We start from the raw sequence: 13,991 nt of genomic DNA on the forward strand, positions 1-13,991 counted from the left end.
CATGGAAGGGGGATGCTTGTGCACTGCCTTTCACTTGGGCTTAATTAAGAAACTCCCAGGCTCCGTCCCGAGGGGGCTGGTGACGTGTGGGGCTCGGCCCCCCATGCAGAGGGGCTGGACTGGGGGGACACGGCTCCTGTGCCCTGATGGCAACTGCAGGGCAGAGACTGGGGCTGGCAGTGCCACAGGGCACTGCTGTGGGGCTGGCAGTGCCACAGGGCACTGCTGTGGGGCTGGCAGTGCCACAGGGCACTGCTGTGGGGCTGGCAGTGCCACAGGGCACTGCTGTGGGGCTGGCAGTGCCATAGCCAGCCCCTCCACCCCACTGCTGTGTGGGGAAAGGAGTAATTCCTGGGAGTAGGAAGGGTTCTGTCCCTGCAGGATCCTTCACCCGTCCGAGGGAGGGCAGAGGGTCGGGGCAGGCCCTGGGTTGTACGCTGCTGCTGCCTGGGTGTGCACTTGTGTGGGGAGGAGTTTGGGGTTCCCTGTCCCTGGAGGTGTTCAGAGCCAGGCTGAATGGAGCTCTGAGCACCCAGGTCTGGTGGAAGGTGTCCCTGCATGTGACAGGGGCTGGAATGAGATGATCTTTAAGGTTCTTTCCGACCCAACCCGTTCTATGATTCCATGATTTGTATTCTGGGTGTGGTGAAAGTGTTTCTCCCGCTCCAGAGGGAAGGGTGTCTCCAGGCAGTGCTGACTTGGGGCTGGAGACTTTGCAGCCATCACCTCCCAGAGTTGTGGTGTGGCCTTTGGTCCTGGCCTGCTGACCAAGAATTCCTTGGACAGCAGCTGCAGGTGGCTTTTGGCACCTGGAGAAGCCACACGTCCCTGGATCCACACTGAAACTTGGTCTTCATCATTTACCACTGGAAAACTGCAGATGAGCCCAAGGAGAAGCTTGGTACCTATTTGGGACGGGACTGGGAGCTGCTGGAGCTGCCTGGGGATCTGAGCCCAGACAGGAGTTGGTGATGGATGATGAGGATAAGGAATTCTCTCCACGTGTGGGAGAGCACCCAGTGGGCCAGGCTTGGAGGAGGGAGCTGGGGAGGGCTCCCAGAAAGGCCAGCTGGGATTAGGGGTGGAGGATGAGCAGAGCAGGGTGGGGACATGGCTCACCCACCCCTAATCTCTGTCAGCCTGTTTTGAAGCCTTAGCTGAGGAGCTCCAGGGTTGTGGCTGTAACTCAGACATTGCATCTGTTCTGTGAGGTGGGTCCCTGTGTGCAGGTGGGAGCTGCTTCCTCCTGCCCTTCCCTCTGCTCCAGCATGGGCAGGGATGTTTGAGGGCAGATGAAATTTGCAGTTTTGCTGGTGTTTACCCCTTGGCTGCTTGTTTCTGGTTACCTGTGAGAGGAGACAAGTGGTTTACACAGCACAATACATGTCATGAGGGGTACATTTTGAACATCACAGGCATATTTGCAAAACTGTCCCAAATCTATCAAATTCAAGGAGTTTGGAAAGTATAACCTCTCCAGAAGTGGAGGTATTCCTGGCTTTAATGCTTCTCCCTGGGCTTGGGGATTTTATTTAGCTCTAGAGTTTCCAGCTCCTGCAGGACTGGATGTGTTGGTTCTACTGCAGTATTTATAAAGTGGGGGATCCCAGCAGACAATGTTTTGTGTTTAGCTCTAGAGCATTAGCAAGGTGACAGTGCTGCTAAAAAGCTTTGGAAAAGCACCTTATTGGAGCCAAAGTGACTCATTCCTGCTAGAAAAGCAGCAAATGTTTTTCTGGCATTTAAGTAAAATGCAAAAAATATTAATTTCCCACCTTGATATTGAATTAAAGATTCAAAAGTGAGGGGAAAAATCCCCATGATTAGGCCTTCCAGAAAAACAGCAGCAGTGCCAAATGATTCATGCTGGGTATTTTACAACATGGGGCAAGGCAGCGCCATAAACAGGAACATTCCCAGTTTCCTGAGATGAGATGATGGGATTTCTTCCTGTGAATTGTGCATTCTGTGTTTTCAGACCTAGAAACACTCCATTTGGCACGGTGTGTTTGGACAAGACACTGGGATCCCTTGGGAATTGGTTAGAGGCTTAAAGCTCCACTTGCTGTTCAACCTGCAGGTCTGGGTGGGGATGTGGGGGAGAAGTGGCCCTCCAGACTCCTCACTGCACCTCAGTCCTTTGCTGGAATTAGAATTCCTTCATTTCTGCACCTTTCCCAGTGTCACTGTTTCTACTTTACTGGTTATGGTGGTAATGACAGCATTGTTAACATTTCCTTGGTTGCTTTGCCGTGTCCTCTGAGCCACTTCCATCATTAAGTGGTTCAACTGTTTGCCCTCACCTTTGGTATTTGGGAGATGCTGTTTGTTCTGGTTCTGGATGCAGCTGTGCCCATGAATGCAGGATAAGCTCAGCCCTCCCTTGAGTTCCTCTGTCCTTTTTGGAGCATTCACAGCATATTTGTGTGTGAATTCTAGTGGTTAACAGAGAAACTCTCTTGGACGGGAATATCTCGTGTTTGGATCAACTGGCCCTGCCCAGTGATGAGAAGCTGAGTTCAGGTACAGCTCTCAATTGCAACTGCCCAAGATCCTGGGTGGGGAGGCCCTGAGAAGGGTGCCCAGAGCAGCTGTGGCTGCCCCTCGATGCCAGGTTGGACAGGGCTTGAAGCAGCCTGGGACAGTGGAAGGTGTCCCTGCCATGGCAGGGGAACTGGAACTGAACAATCTTTAGCATCCCTTCCAACCCACACCATTCTGGGATTCCATTATGCCAGGCTTGGTCCCCTTACAAAATCCGTGCTGTGTTTTGGCTGCCAGAGGAGCACTGGAGATTATCTTCCCAGGAAGGAAGGGCAGAACTGATTCTCCTTTGCTGCTGTGTGAATGAAGATCAAAGTCATGCTGGTGGCTTTTTGGTGGCCATCTTTTGTCCTGGCAGTTCTGGCAGTAAGGACATGGTTAAGTCATCAGAGGACGTGGAACTGGGGAGTATTTAGGTGTTAAATGGCCTGGAAGTTGAGGTGGCAGCTCCAGCAGGGAATGGTGTCTGTAGGTGGGCACTCAGGTATTTTTATGGGATATGACTGAAGTTTTACAGCAGACAAGTTCCAGTCATCTCCTTCCTGCTTGGTTTGGCACGGGGCACACAGAGCCCAGCCTGAGCTGAGGTTGGGTTTGGCTGGGCTCTGCTCAGCTGTGGGCTCACCTGAGACCCCCAGATAGTGGGGGGACCCCATCTCCTCTTCATGCCTTCATTCAGCATTAGTCAAGAAAGAAATGGGGATCAAGGAAGCAGGAAATGTTATTTCTGCTCTTGGGTCTTCAGAGCATCACAGAAGGATTTGGACTGAAAAAGGGACCTCAAATCCCCTCCAGTGCCACCCCTGCCATGGCAGGGACATCTTCCCCTGGCCCAGGAGCTCCCAGCCCCAACCAGTCTGGCCTTGGGCACTGCCAGGGATCCAGGGGCAGCCACAGCTGCTCTGGGCACCCTGAGCCAGCCCTGCCCACCCTGCCACGGAACAATTCCTGCCCAGTATCCCGTCCAACCCTACTCTCCTTCATCTTAAGGCCATTCCCCTACCCTGCCACTCCATCCCTTGTCCCAAGTCTCTCCCCAGCTCTCCTGGAGCCCCTTTATGCGGTAGAAGGTCTCCCTGGAGCCTTCTCCAGGCTGAATAACTTCAGCTCTCTCAGCAGGAATACTTAGCCTTGCACTTTCCTCTTCAGAGCTGTCCCACCATGCAGCTTCCAGGCAGATAAGCCCTTCTCTCACTGGCTTTGTGCAATTCATTCTTTTAGGTACCAGGGGTGAAACCATCCCTAGTGGTGGAGTTTCTTTTGATGGAACTAGACTGCACTTCAGGAGTCCTCAGCTGTCTAACTTCTTGCATAAGAGACTTTCTTTGAGAGGTATTTTTAAAGACATTTCTGATAAAAATACCACAGGTAGGAGGGAGAGCTCTCGGCACACTCACCTTCTCCAGTGTGAGGGGGTTATGCCCTTTGCTTTATATAGATCCAGAGAATGGGAGGTTTGTAATTCTTCAGATAATGGAACGTTGCTGAATAATGCTGTATAGACTCCTGTTAAACTCTGAGTCTTTTGTAACCTGGAGTGTTACAAAGCCCTGTCTGTGGAACAGCCTCTCCCAGAACTTGTCACTCCTCACGGTGCCATGACTTGGCAAAAAGTCAGGATTGCTGCCAGTTTTCCCAGTATTCCAGGCAATGAATCCTGCAGTCCCTGTGCTCTGTCAGGTCATGGTGAGTGCAGAGAGAGGCATCACCCATCTCCATGGGTGCCAGGCCCTAACTGGGGTGCCACAGAAGCACAGCCCGTGCCCAGCACTGGCTCTCCTGCCACAAATGGGATTATTTCCCCCATTTTGGACTGTGGGGGCTGCTGTGCTGTGCTGGCTTTGTTCAGTGCTCAGGACAGATATTGCTGCCCTCCTGTGCAGTCCCAGGTGCCCATGGGTCTCTTACCACCGCTCTGGGTGACGCTGCTGGTGCCAGTCTCGCTCCAAAAATGCTGAGGATTTTCTGAAAAAAAGGCGTTTCAGCATGAACTGCCTTGCTGAACGCTGCTGCAGCTCCTTCCCCTGTAAAAATGTTAACATCATCTTCCTTTTGGCAGGGGGAACAGCTAAATGGAAGTTCATTGGGAAATGAATATTTAATGCTGCCAGGGAAGGTTCCTGATTGCGGTGGATCCTGGAGCTGGGAATGAATGTGCACTATCAGGGCCGGGGGATTTGGGGTGTGAATTTCCCAGGGTCTAATCATCTCATAAAGCTGCTGAGTGTGACTCCTTCCCCAGTAATCTACTTAACTCAGTCATTTAGCCCTCCTCTTGCCTTGCCAGGAGAATGAAGCTCGCAGGTTGTTTGCATGACAAGTAGCCCGGGATTGTCTGGGCTCTGGGGAAGATGCTGGGAGTTAATTGGAGCAGCTGGAGTTGGTGGTTTCCCATGTTCACCGGCAGGAGCAGGGCTTTGATGGGCAGCTCTATTCCAGGCTGCACCATGTGGTTTGATAGCTAAAATACTAAAAAAAAAAAAGAAAAATAAATGGTTCGCCTTCCAAAGGATGTTTTTCTCCACCAAAACTAATCTTGAGGGAAAATGATGTTTGGTAGCTCTAGAATTATTGGATTTGCAGATAGAAACTGCTGTGTTAATGGCAGCTACTGACTGATGACCAAAGCAGCTAACTGGGGGATGTTCTTGGCAGCTGGTTCTGCTAAAAACTTCCTCTCAAAGCCATGAAAACCACATTGAACAATATCAAAATAACAAAAAAAAAAAAAAAAAAAAGCTGCTAGCAGGCAGAAACTAATCACTACATCCACTTCTTCATTTTAAAATTAAGGATGCTCCATTAGAAGTGTTGCCTTTTAAATTGTTTTAGGGTTCCCTCCCACCAAACCTTGATTGTGCTAAAAATAAAAGGATAAACTTCCCTTTATCTCTGTTTTTAATTTGCCTCCTCCTAAAGCCAAACACTGTGAGTAAAATTCCTGCTTGGAGATGGGCTCTGTGATACATGGTCAGCCTGTGCTGGCTTGGATGGGAGCAGAGGCAGAAAGAGAGGCTGAAGCACTGGATAAACTGTACAGGTTTTATTTAAATTACTGTCATGTTCTGTGGCTTGCTTGAAATCAAACCCTGCCAGGCACCTCCCTGCAGTCCCAGTGGTTTGCACCTAACGTGCATTTCATTAACCATTTGCAGATGACTTTATTCCTGCTGCATTGCTGCGTGTGCAGCGTGGAGCTTTTGAAGTGATCGAGGCAGGAGTTGGTGAAACCTTAAAAAAACCATTCATTTAGGATGACTTGAGAGTCATTCACACACAGCCCAGGCAGAAGTCCTGGTGTCACTTTTCCCCTTGGTGGCTCAGAGATGGGTGCAGATGTTGGGGTTCTGCTCCATCTTCTTGAAATTGAGCTGGTTTGATTTTTCTGGTTTCCAGCCTAGTTTGGATTTCACAGATCACAGAACCGCAGACTGGTTTGGGTTGGAAGGAAGCTTGAAGATCTCCCTGTTCCACTCCTGCCGTGAGCAGGGACCATCCCAGGGTGCTCCTTGCCTTGGGGCACCTCCAACGCTGTCCAGCCCGGCCTTGGCCACCTCCAGGGATCCAGGGCTGTTGCTTCTGCCCCTGTGCTGGACAGGTGAGAGCCCCCCAGGTGAGCTCAGAGCCCCGTTGGAATAGCCCCATTCCTGCCCACTGATCCAGGACTCCCGGGAAGCAGCCTTGGAGCAGAGGTGGAAAAGCCTACGCAGAGTTTTCCGTCTGGGAGAGTTCTCCAGTGCCCTCCACAGCATCCACAGGGCTTTGCCTTCAGTTCCTCCTGGGAATGGCTGAATCCAGGTGGAGTCCACCTGAGCACGGCTGGAGCCTGGAGCCTCCCTGCTGCCCCACGCCTGGGTGAGCCCAGCTTTTGTTAGCACAGATCCGTGGGTTTTATGAGGAAAGATAAGCATGAAAAATCATTTCTGTAAACTCTGTATGAGCTGGGAGAAAATCAGAATGAAATCCATGTCACAATTCCAAAAGTGCATGGAAAGGCATATTTGTTTTGTGACTCAGAAAGACGTAGTTGGCTTAGGAGTGTAATTTTAGCAGAATTGTATCACTTGGTTTGAGTTAATGCTTTGCAGACAGCAGAGTCCTCAAAACAATGTGAAGTCTGGGGGATAAATGGGGATCTTCCCGACCAGAGCCCACGTGGAGTCAGAGGGAAGCTTTCATAGCCCGCATTTTCTCTGCACCATCCCCTTTCCTTTGGAGCCTCCTCAGGTCTGGGATAGGAGATGGAATGGAAATGAAGGTCCAGAACCCTCCCGCAGCCGTGTCTGCTCCATCCCGGGAGCAGAGCAGGGGCTGGAGCTGAGCTCAGGCCAGTTCCCTGTTCCCATCCCTGGAGCTGAGCTCAGGCCGGTTCCCTGTTCCCATCCCTGGAGCTGAGCTCAGGCCGGTTCCCTGTTCCCATCCCTGGAGCTGAGCTCAGGCCGGTTCCCTGTTCCCATCCCTGGAGCTGAGCTCAGGCCGGTTCCCTGTTCCCAGCCCTGGAGCTGAGCTCAGGCCGGTTCCCTGTTCCCAGCCCTGGAGCTGAGCTCAGGCCGGTTCCCTGTTCCCAGCCCTGGAGCTGAGCTCAGGCCGGTTCCCTTCCCCAGCCCTGGAGCTGAGCTCAGGCCGGTTCCCGGTCCCCAGCCCTGGAGCTGGGAGCTGGGGAAGGCCGGGATTCCAGCGGCATTCCCGGGAGCAGAGATGGGCTGGAGCTGAGCTCAGGCCGGTTCCCGGTCCCCAGCCCTGGAGCTGGGAGCTGGGGAAGGCCGGGATTCCAGCGGCATTCCCGGGAGCCCCAGGAGCTCCTGCTCTCCATCCCCCGCCGGGCCTTGGCCGCGCTCCGCGCTCCCGTGCCGGGACTGTGGAGCTGAACATTCCCTTTCTTCTGTCAGCCCCGGGACCGCCGCTTCCCTAATTGTGGATTCTTTTAGTTAATTGGGAGTGTTTGGAAACGCCTTGCACCTCAGCAGGGTTCAGTCCCGCGGGGTGCCAAGGGCTTTGTTCCCCGGCCAGCAAAGCACTTCAGCCTGGCTCTAAGAACACTTTACAGGCTGGAGCTCATTGATTTCGGGGCACTGAAGGGTTGAGCCAATACCAAATTTCTTCCAATGATCCCGGCTCAAATAGTAACATCCAGGAAAGTGTTCCATGAATCTTAATGCTACCTTAAATAGCCACGGCTCCACAATCAGGGGAACAGAGTGAAAGCGGTGTTCTGGGGGAGGTTCTTCTGGGAATAGAGGAAAAGTCACGGTTAAAGGTGATTTTCCCTCTCTCCCTCCTTATTTCCCCTTCTATTCTGTAGTAGCAGAGGTTTGCTTTCACTGTGGTCATCTTCAGCGAGCTTTAATAAATGAAGAGGAAACTGGAAGAGTTTGGAAAAGTCTGGGATAAGCAAACACTCCAGAGGGACTTGTAGTGGCAATATGATTAATAAGGGACAGTGCTGGTAATTCTATCAAAACAGAGCTATTGCAAAAGCATATGGAGCGTCCCGTGTTTGGGCAGGAGCAGGACTCAGACAAATGATCCAGGGAGATTTATGTGTCTCTTTGCTGGGAGGGTTCCTTCTCCCCCTGGAAGTGTGAGGGGGAAACCTCTGTAGATTTAACTGGAGGATTAGACTCCAGGAAAAAAAAAAAAGGAATTAGTAAATCGGGCAGCTTATGGCTCCCAAGTATTTTTATGCTGGTTGTTTGTTTAACAACAGGTTCCAATCCTTACACAGATTTTTTTTTTTTTCCCATAACTTTATATATTTATCTTTTTTTTATCTGACAGCCCCCACACATACCTGGCAATAACCTTAAGGAGCTGAAAAAGGGAAATGTTCTCCAAAAGGAAAATATGATGTAAAATATAGAATCCCAGACTGGTTTGGGTTGGGAAGGACCTCAAAGCCCATCCAGTGCCACCCTTGCCATGGCAGGGACACCTTCCCCTGTCCCAGGCTGCTCCCAGACCCAGCCTGGCCTTGGGCACTGCCAGGGATGGGACATCAGCAACTTCACTGGGTACCAGAGAGGGTTTTCCAAACCATCCTGCTCCCTGCAGCTCTCCTGGGTTTGTGGAGCAGAAATCCCCACTGGGAGTGGGGGCACAGAGCTGTGCCCGTGGCAGGGACACAGGGACAGAGGGACATGGGGACAGGGGGACATGGGGACATGGGGACACAGCAGTGTTACCAGCCCAGCCCTTTCTTGCCACCCTGGCCAGGGGGTCCCCAGCACGTTGTTCCCAGAGCAGAAATTTCCTCATTTCCTTCAAAGGATTTTGCTGGGCAGCTGCTGGGGCAGCTTGGAGCTGTCATGTGGGAAGGCAAAAGCAGGGAACTGGAACTAAGAGCTCACAAACTTCTCAGGTTTTAGGAAGGTACAGAGATGAAATGGTACTGTGGTTTTCCCCTCCTCCTTTCTCTTCTTCTATTTTTTTTTTTTATTTTTGGACATAAAATGAGAGGGGACCTCTTGCACTGCACGTGCATAAATTGTGCAGGTTTGGCTCTGCTCGAGGCTGAAATTAAAAAATAAAAGAAAATCAAATAGTCATCCTGACACATGAGACAATGCAGTCGTCCAAAACCAAAATAGTTCTGTGTAGTACTCTGCATTTAGGAGTCAGAGATCTGTGTGTGGGCTTTAAGAGATGCTTTGCCTTTTTTTTTTTGGAGAAGAAACTACTGTTAACATCTAAATGATGTCAAGAATTCAGCAAGGATTGAATTCCCTGCTTCATCGGCATGAAATTATGAAATTTTCGCATTGCTACTGAACTCTGTTATTTTATCAGCTTCCTGCTCCTCAAACTCCATTTTCCAAAAACTTTTTAAAGTGATTGTGCAAGTCAAACCTAATTTCTTATCACAATTCTTGTGTATATTGGCTCAGTTGTTTGTAAGGGATTGTTTCACCCACCCTGTTTCCCTTGGCATTTTTAGAAGGTTCTTTTAGTTGTTAGCAGCTGTAAATGGTATTAATAAGGAGTATTTGCTTGCTAGTTTCTGCAGTTTTCTCTGCTGATTAGGCTGCATTGCCAAAGGTTGAGCAAGTTTCTAAAAGCAGGATTGTTCTTTGAGTTGTGAAAACACAATTCTCAACAAAAAAAAAGTTGTATCTGTGTCAAGAATTCTCTGCTATTCTCTGCTGCTACACCCCTGCAGAAGCTGGGGTGAAACACTCTTAATCCAAAGTGGGACCGATGTTAAAACCAAGGAGGTTTCACCTGAATGTTTAAAGATCCAGCCAGGAAGATGCCAAGGTTTTTTCCCTTCGCTCAGGGTTGTGTTTGAGGTGAAAAGCACTTTGCCACTGCAGCATTTTGTCCCTGCTGTGCTGGGCCTCCCAAACCAGCTCTGGTGGGTTGGGAAGCGCCTTCCCGAGAGCTGGTGGGGACAATGGGCACATCTTTGGTTGGGTTTCATCCAGGGAATCCAGAGCATGGACAGCTCAACAGCTCCATGTCCTGAAGGGTTTCCAAGGCTCAGGCTTTTAAAGCCCTGAGAAACCCAAGCATGGTCCCAGAATTGCGGAATCCTGAAATATCCCAGGTTGGAGGGGATCCACCAGGATCATCAAGCTCCCCAACCTGACCCTGCTTGGAGCACTGAGTTGTGCTAGAACCTTCTGTGATGCATTTCCTCTGGATATTTTTATGAGTAGGCTCCAGGTGTCTTTCTGCCTTGCTGTGGTCACCAGATCCTGCTGTTGGAGTAGGAGATCCACCCAGAAAAAATTAATGGAATGAGTCAACTGAAAATAAGCGCTTGAAAAAAAAACCTTGGCATCTTCTCTTGTGGCTCTGTAAACATTTAGGTGAAACTTCACTGATTTTAACACCAATACCACTTCAGACAAACATTTTCTGCCCAGTTTCTGCAGAGGTCTGTCAGCCTGCCTGGGAAATTCCTGCCAGATGCAGCAGACCCTGCTGTTTGAGCCTGGCTGCAGGTGGGGAAGGGCTCAGAGATGTGAGATTCACCCAAGAAGGGGAAGCTGATGGCCAGCAAAGGCTGGATGGAGCAGGGAGTTGCCATCCATGTGGCAGCAGTGAGGATTGTCCAGCCACAGCCCCAAAGTCAGGTTCCCTTTCCTCTGGGACTGTGGAGCAGTATCCACGTCCCACCTGAGCTGGGCTGTGCTCAGGGGAAGGCTGCAGCTCGTGTTTCATCCCGTGGGGACCAGCCTGTGGCTGAGGGGCTGGAGGAAAAGGGCAGGAGCAGAGGGAAGGTGTGAGCAGCAGCTTTGAGTCAGGGTTCCAGCAGAGCCCCTTGGTGTGCAGAGGAGTGGCCGTGGTGGGGGAGCGGCTCAGAGCCACTCGGGCACCTCATGCAGCCAAACCTCCCCTTTCTGGGGACCCCATCCACTGCTGGGCCGGGCACCCTGCTCTGGGGACTCGGAATTCCATCCCTGTTGGCTCCTGGAGACACACAGGCTCCGATGGTGGGAGCAGAGCGGGGCTGGCTGCTCCTGTCACAGCTCTTGGTCGCTCAGCTGCTGCTCCTGGAACAGCCCCTCGGCTCAGGCAGGACATCAATCCTGGCTCAGGCAGGAGCCTCCTTGCTGGAGGAAATTACCTGGAATTCTCTCTGAGCTGTTCTCCGAGGTCTGTAGCAGATGGAGATAGACATCATGAGCAGAGGGGAGAACAGTTTGGGCTTCCAGTCCGTATGGACTGGAAAAACAAAAGGAGTTTTGGGTGTGTGGAAGCAGTTCAGGCGTGCAGTGTCATTAATCTTCATCTGTGGCTTTTAAAATCAGCAGCAGCCAGAGTCTCCCAGATCTGAGAGCCGTGTTTGTTCAGATGGAGTGGATGTGCAGGGGATTTTTTCTAAACTTCATCCCACCAAGGCAGGTTTGTGTCAAATGGATTGGCTGGAGCAGCAGTGCAGAGTGTGGCTCTGACCATTGCAGCAGCCCTGCTTTACAGGGTCAGCCCTGTGGCTTCATGTTTAAAGTTGTCACACATTTAATTCTTGACTGTTTTGTGCCCATTCTTAATTTCTAAAGAGAAAAAAAGAAAATGCCCGTGCTGGTTTTGAGCTGGAGTTTCTCATACTTAAGTCTGTGTAAAGATGATTTATGGTGCTAGAAGGGCTCCACTGGAAATGCAAGATCTATTATGAAGTGGATTGAACGGCCCATGCTGAAATGTTTATTGCTGTCTTCAAAATAGAATACATCAGGGTTGATGGGGCCTGTCCAGGAAAGAGAGAGAGTGCAGTGCAGTGGGGCTAGTGGGGTATTTTTAGTATTCCAATAAAAGACAAGGCTTTTAAAGGAAATCACTTATTGCCATTTTGCAATCAAGAATGCAGGAGTGTTCCAGGGACTGCAAGAAATATGCTTCAAGAATGTGGGAGCCATAAGGAACTAATCATTAAATATTCTCCCGTTTCCACCCCCGGCCCTGTGCTGAGGAAGCCATTTAGGAGCTTTGCAATTTGTATGGAAATCTCAGCCCTCCTGACCACTCAGTCAGGCATCCCGGGCACTTGGGAGCCAGCAGCCCATTTTCAAAAGTTCCTCCAATTCCTGGGCGAGCAGGGCACTTTGGAAAATCGGAGACACATGGACCAGCCTTCAAGAGCACTTAATCTGACCTTAAATGATGGTATGAACACAGTATGATCATTTTCGTGCTGCAGGCTCTTCTTGGTCAGTGCCTTGCTGGGGAGGTTGTCCTTGTGGGTTCAGAAGGATCAGCAAAACCAGGAGGTTGTTGCTGTTGTTGTTCCGCTCATTGGACTGAGCCAGATTATTTTTATTTCTTGTTTCTTTTTTTCATGTGATGCTTGAAACAGTTTGGAAGCATTTTGGTGCTGTAATGCATCCATGTAAGTAGGGAGGGAGCAATCCCAGCATTTGCCAGAGTGGAAAACAAAGGCATAGGCAAAAGATAATCCTTTCTCAAGTGATTTAAGAGCCTGCTGGGACAATTTAGTGATGCATCTGAGCAGGGCTGGTGGTGGCCTGCTCCTTCTCCCCACGTTCCCACCTTTTTCCCTGTCTGGCCCTGGTGTCCTGGTGAGGCAGTTCAGGCAGCTACAATGGCAGGAAAGTGACCCCACTAGAAACAAAGCCAGGCTGTGGGGTTGGTGGCAGATGGACGTGGGCAGATGTCCCTTCTGTGCCAGGCCAGCAGAGCTGGCCTTTCATTTGATTATTTTTCTTTGCCCATTTGTTTTTACTGGAGAAAGTGGTGCAGGGACACCAGTCCCCTGCTGAGATCATCTGTCACAGCTTCTGCCTGTTCCCAGCCTGCTGCAGGTAGCAGAGCTGGGCTGTGACCCTTCCTTTCAGGAAAACCCTTTGGAGTTTGCCAGCTGGGCTGGGCTTCTGCATCTCCTGCAGGAGCTGGGGCTGGGCAGGGAAGCTGAGCTGGAGAAGCTCCATGGAGGCACAGATTTGGGAGGAACACCAGTCCTCAGGACACTGCCCCATCTCTGGGGTTTGACTTGGCTCAGGCTGGTGGCTCCTTGCAGCCAGGGCTGGTGAATCTCCCACGTTTGGAGTCTCGTCAGTGACCTGTGACTTGTGCTGCAGAAGGTCCCACCTGGTTGGATTTTCCATTAGAAACCCTTGGATTTCCTGAGGTATTTTGTTCTGGCTGGGAGAGCTTTCCCTGGCTGTCCTGCACTCCCTGGTCCCCACCACAGCTGCTGAGGGTTCATGGCACACTTCATGGCAAACCCTTCTGCTCCTGATTGCTACGGCATGGGGAGATAGCTTCTGGTGGAGATGGGGATGTCCCAGTTAAACCTGTGCTTTCTCACCCTTCCTGCTGGTTTTTTCCAGAGCAGAAGGGTTCAGGTGACACCTTTGGGCTCACTTGAGTGAACTGAGTGACCCTCATATGAAACAAGGGATTTTTAGAACCTCTGTGCTCTTGTTTGAGCTGTTTCGTTTCCTTTCTCCTGGGAAACTTTCAGTGCACCTTGAGGTGTGTGAAACTTTCCCAGGTCCCATTCTGAGCTGTAGCTCTGCTGCTCAGAAATGCTGAGTATTCCTCATCTGCTCCTGCTCCTGCTCCTGCCCCTGCTCCTGTTCCTGTCCCTGCTCCTGCTCCTGCCCCTGCTCCTGCTCCTGTTCCTGTTCCTGTTCCCGTTCCTGCTCCTGTTCCTGCTCCTGCTCCTGTCCCTGCTCCTGTTCCTGCTCCTGCTCCTGCTCCTGTTCCTGTTCCTGTTCCTGTTCCTGCTCCTGTTCCTGCTCCTGCTCCTGTCCCTGCTCCTGCTCCTGCTCCTGTCCCTGCTCCTGCTCCTGCTCCTGTTCCTGTTCCTGCTCCTGCTCCTGCTCCTGCCCCTGCTCCTGCTCCTGTTCCTGCTCCTGCTCCTGTCCCTGCTCCTGCTCCTGTCCCTGCTCCTGTTCCTGTTCCTGTTCCTGTTCCTGTTCCTGCTCCTGCTCCTGTCCCTGCTCCTGCTCCTGCTCCTGCTCCTGCTCCTGCTCCTGTTCCTG

The 13,991-nt window shown here is 51.2% G+C and overlaps 1 protein-coding gene across 4 annotated transcripts in view; it reads left to right on the plus strand.

The window, feature by feature from the left end:
- Positions 1 to 13,991, plus strand: part of STX8 (syntaxin 8) — an 86,273-nt gene that overhangs the window by 64,857 nt on the left and 7,425 nt on the right. The gene's annotated exons all lie outside the window — the stretch shown is intronic.

Source organism: Pseudopodoces humilis, chromosome 21 (genome assembly GCF_049639895.1).
Source record: "Pseudopodoces humilis isolate 2021_Gansu_Grassland_sample_001 chromosome 21, ASM4963989v1, whole genome shotgun sequence".
NCBI lineage: Eukaryota > Metazoa > Chordata > Aves > Passeriformes > Paridae > Pseudopodoces > Pseudopodoces humilis.